Source organism: Crocodylus siamensis, chromosome 8 (assembly GCF_052110815.1).
Source record: "Crocodylus siamensis isolate JL-2025a chromosome 8, ASM5211081v1, whole genome shotgun sequence".
In the NCBI taxonomy this organism is placed as follows: domain Eukaryota; kingdom Metazoa; phylum Chordata; order Crocodylia; family Crocodylidae; genus Crocodylus; species Crocodylus siamensis.
The window spans coordinates 47,098,747-47,103,518 of NC_143402.1; the positions used below are offsets into that span (position 1 = coordinate 47,098,747).

Sequence of the window (4,772 nt, forward strand, 5' to 3'; positions counted from 1 at the left end):
TCAGGAAAGGGGCATAGCTTTATTTCTCTTGCTGCCTCCTGATTGGTGGGCAGGCTCTACCAATCAAAAGAGCAGGATCTCAAGCCTGGGACTGAACCTAAGCTCTGAAAGGTGAGCCTGCTACACGGGTGACAGAACAAGGAGCAATGGTCTCAAGTTGCAGCAAGGGAGGTTTAGGTTAGATATTAGAAAAACCTTTCCCACTAGAAGGGTGATGGTGAAGCACTGGAACAGGTTACCTAGGGAAGTGGTGAAAACTCCATCGTTGGAGGTTTTTAAGGCCTAGTTTGACAAAGCCCTGACAAATGATCTAGTTGAGGATTATCCTATTTTGAGCAGAGGGTTGGATTAGATGACCTCCTGAGGTCCCTTAGGTCCCTTCCAACTCTAATTTTCTGTGTTCCTATGAGTTTGACACCTTATTTCAGACCAGTCATTTAATGGTTAGGGCACTTACCCAGGGAACAGCAGGTAATTCTTCTCCCCCCTTGCCCCAAAAGGTGGTTTGAACCTGCATTTTAAAGTTTAAATACCAGGTCACAGGTTAGGCATTGACTGTAACACTCCACAGCCATCATTTTGAAGCTGGCCCACTGAACAGCCAGGAAGGTCAGATATATGCAGCCAAGAGGAAGAGAACAACCCACAGGCAGGATGGCTTAGTGAGGTGACATAGTGTTTTGCAGGGTTAACATATGTCTGGGCTTTCCCAGAGATGTCCTTTCTTGAGCCCTCTGATCTCCATCTGGGCAGTTTTTCTAAATCTGACCAAATGTCTGGGATTTTGTTTTGCTCTGCTGGTGGGAGCAGGGAGAGGGCAATTGGAGGCAGCAGGGAGCACAGACGAACCTGCCTGAAGCTGCGGAGGCACATGCAGACACATGTGATACTCCCTGCTGCCTCCGATCACCCTCCCCCTACTCCCACTCCTGGAGCAAAGCAAAATCCCAGACATTTGGTTAGGGCAGGAGGGGGCAGGGGCTGGGGCTGTGACAGGGCAAGGGGATAGGAGGGGCTGCCTGCTCCTCCAGTGGGGGAAATAGGCAGGGGGGCAGTGGGGAACTCTGTGGCTGGCCAGCAGGCAGGGCTGGCCCACAATTTTTTGGGGCCCCCTGCAAGGTACAGTTTTGGGGCCCCCTGATGCGAAGAAGCCAGCATTGGTGGCAGAGGTGGGGGGGGGGGTGATGAGTGGCTGAAGGTGGCAGCAGCAGTGGGGGGGTGGTGAGCAGCTGGACACAGAGCGCCCCTTGGCTGCAGGGCCCCCTGAGGCGATAGGTTTTGCAGGATAGGACAGGCTGGCCCTGCCAGCAGGAGGTTGGGGCTCTGTGGCCAGCCAGGAGCCGTTGCCTGAAGGGGTGCGGAGGGGGTGGCGGGGAGAGGCTCTGGCCAGGCTCTCTGGCAGGGTACTGCAGCCCCATCCCAGGGCAGGGGGTGCCGCAATCCCCCCTCTTCTTCCCTCCAGCCTGCACTGGGGCCGGATATGCTCTGCTGCCACCTGGATGAATCAGAGCCACAGCGCTCCAGCCTGGGCAGGACGGAGACAGCTAAGCCTCTCCGGCAGGGCTGGGGGCATGGAGGGCTGTGGGTCAGGAGCGAGGGGCACTGACAGGGCTGGGGATGAGGGGCTGTGGTTTGAGAGTGAGAGGCATGGGGTGGGGCAGGGGACTGTGGGTTGGGAATGCAGGGCACTGGCAGAGCCAGGCGGCAGAGCCAGGCGGCTGCGTGTCAGGAGTGAGGGGCACCGTCATGGCCAGGGGGAAGGATACTGCAGTTCGGGAGTGAGGGGCACTGGCAGGGCTGGGGTCAGTGGGTCGGGAATGAGGGGCAGCAGCAGGGCTGGGGGGGCTTGGAAGTGAGGGGCAACAGAATGGGGAGGGACAGGGCACCAGCATGTCACTGCCCTCCCCGCCATCATATTCTCCCCCCCGCCCCTCCCTCCACATGACACGTGTCCTCTTTTTTGGATCTGGAAATATGGTAACCCTTCTGGAAGGGAGGGGATCCTAAGCTCTGCCTGAACTAAAATCTGAATGCCTTAGATGCTGGGCTAGAAGGTGGGAGGGCCCCTCTTCTCCTTTGTTTTGTATGTATGGAGAACAATAATGTTCTGCCAAAGGAGGGGAAAGAATCTAAGCTGCGTGTAAGCATCCATGTTTGCCACTTAAATACCCACAGTGGGATTTAGCCATGTGGAGTTACAGTGCCCCTCAGTGGCATGCAAGATAATTTCAGGTGTTTTTTCAGTAGAGATGCTATTGTTTTCCAGGCAGATGCTGAAGACTGTCTGTCTGTTTTCTTATTAATCCCTCTGGTTCTGGCTGTCACAGGACCCCGGCCCTAGTCCTGTAGCCCTGGCAACTTGAGACTGCCTCTGCTGTGGGGTGCGGCCCACGTAATGCATTGAGAGCTGGAAGTGTGGCTCACTATGGCCAATAGGTTGAGAACCAGTGACTAAGCATTAGCCACTAGAACAGGGTTTATTAAAGTGGGAAAAAGCAAACACAAGAAAAACCTTATGTACTATTATCTCAAAGAGTTAAAAGTCTATCTTAGTTGCTGCCAAGCCAACCCAGCTCTATTACCTAACCCACTCAGGATGCTCGCTCAGGGCTGCTGTCTAGGCACCCTAGCCTATGCCATCCAAAATGGCAGACACTGGATCCACAAAGTAGGTTGTCAATTTTGTAGCTCCTCACCATCACTCCGGTGTTGGGGATTGTTGCTGCTTCTCTTCAGGTTGCTTATGCAACCCCAGCTCTTTTAGACCCTGATCAGCCCAACAGCAGGCTCAGAAATTTCAGTTCTTTCAGTCTGTTTCCCCTGAACCTGCTACAGGGGCTTACAGCCACATGCACTTTCCCTTTGGGATTTGATGGCCAACTACCATGCCATCCAAGGAGCAATTTTTAGTTGAAAAGTATCCAAGCTATTAGTATTTACATAATCCTTAAAAACAGCTCATAGACCTCATAGACTAAAGCACTCAGTGTCTCACATTTCCAACAGAAACCCTGCAACGGCTATAGGAAGTGTTTACAGTGACCCTCCTTTCACTGGTGTTAAAATCAGTGACGGAACAAGTGGAGAGACCAAGTGATACTTACAGTCTGGGTCCTCAGTGATGCTTAGATGAAAGAGGAACTAAAGGTATTAAAGGACAACAGGGTATTAAAAATGATGATACTTGCAAAGCAGTTTTGGTTGCCTGGAAAGCCACTGCAATATTTTCTTTTTTTTTTTTGTCATTGCTAATATATGGATGATAGAATTTGTGAAAAAGACAGAAGCGTAAGAGTTAAAGTTATCATCCTTAATTTTACCTTTACTGAGAGCAGATGACTGGCAGGTTGGGTGCTACATTGCCAGGAGCAAGCTTATTGTATTCTACCTGATATAATCAATGGAGTGACCATGAAGATTTGGGCTTTATAAATATGAATTAAGTTGCATTATGTTCAGCCGAGTGCAGAAACTCATTTAATTGTACTGAGTGCTTGTATGATCAGTGCCACAACTGTTGGGCAGAATTACTTCAGCACGTAGTATCTGCATCAACTCAAGTAACTTCTGGTGATGCTCCAGCCTGCCTTTTAGAAAGAGACAGGACTTCAGGTGATGGAAAGCTTGTCACAGTCCTAGGTAAGTAGCCTGTTGTGTAAACAGAAAATATTGTGCAGGAAGTGCTTTCACGATGAAAGTTTAGAACGCTGACATTTCTGAAAAAAATATTTGAACTTTAGCTTGGATCTTTTGTCTGTTAACTGATGAAAATCATTTAAAGACTGTAAGCCAATTCTTAAATTCAGCAGTGGTTCCTGATTTGTGTACCTCACCAAAGTACTTGCTTATATTGAGTTATATTGTAAATGTATAATATGTGTACACTGTAAGAATCCTGGTCTAAAAGCCACAGTCACGCATTTTCTATTCAAGGTTTTTTACTATATATTTATGTATTTGTTGGCCTTGTGATAAAGAGTTCAAACCCCCAAAGCTTTCAAAAGTCTATATTGTAATAAACCCTCCTATTACAGGAGCCTCATCTTTAGATATTTTGGCTTTTCATACATGAGAAGCTGGCATAAGTATGTGCAGCATTACACATATGGAGAAATTTAAATTAATACACAAAGTATTATCAGATCACAAAACAGTTTCCCGCAATAGAAAGAAGAATGTATTGCCTGAGGTGGGGGGTTGAACCCAAGTGGACTTAGGTTTTTTGAGTCTTAAGTCCAATGCCTAGGGGTGTCAAACTCATCTGGCCCCATGGACTGGACCAGCCCCACAGATCAGCCCCACACTCTGGATGCAGATTAGGGGCTATGTGCAGCACAGTCCTGTTCCAGCTGCTCCAGGGCTGTCCTGGCTGGCACATGGCCACGCTGCTCATGGCAACTGCTCTGTCTCTCTGGGATGCAAACTAGAATGGACACCCTGTGCTGTCTGTATGTGGGGGCATCCAGTGCACCCCACATGCTGCTTGTGAGTCACTCCAAGACCCATGGGCAGCATTGGGGGCTGGGTGATATGGCAGCCTGCAGGCTGTACATTTGACACCCCTGTCTTAACCACTTGGTGATTCTGGTAGCTGTCAGGAGAGGCAGCTGTATGAGTATAAAGGCCAAGACAGATGCTGGGACTGTGAAGTGGGATCCTTTTCCTGTCACATAAGAGGCCCATCAGGTACATACACGAAAAGCAACAAGAAATATATTTAACTTATGTGACTTTATTAAACATGTCAAAGCTATGTAATCTTCAACGACCTC

The 4,772-nt window shown here is 49.2% G+C and overlaps 1 long non-coding RNA gene across 1 annotated transcript in view; it reads left to right on the forward strand.

The window, feature by feature from the left end:
* Positions 1–3,274: 3,274 nt before the first annotated feature.
* LOC149858423 (uncharacterized) overlaps positions 3,275–4,772 on the forward strand; it is a 71,099-nt gene continuing 69,601 nt past the window's right edge. The window contains exon 1 of the long non-coding RNA XR_016443971.1: positions 3,275–3,639. This is a non-coding gene — a long non-coding RNA (uncharacterized LOC149858423). The remainder of the gene's footprint in view (positions 3,640–4,772) is intronic.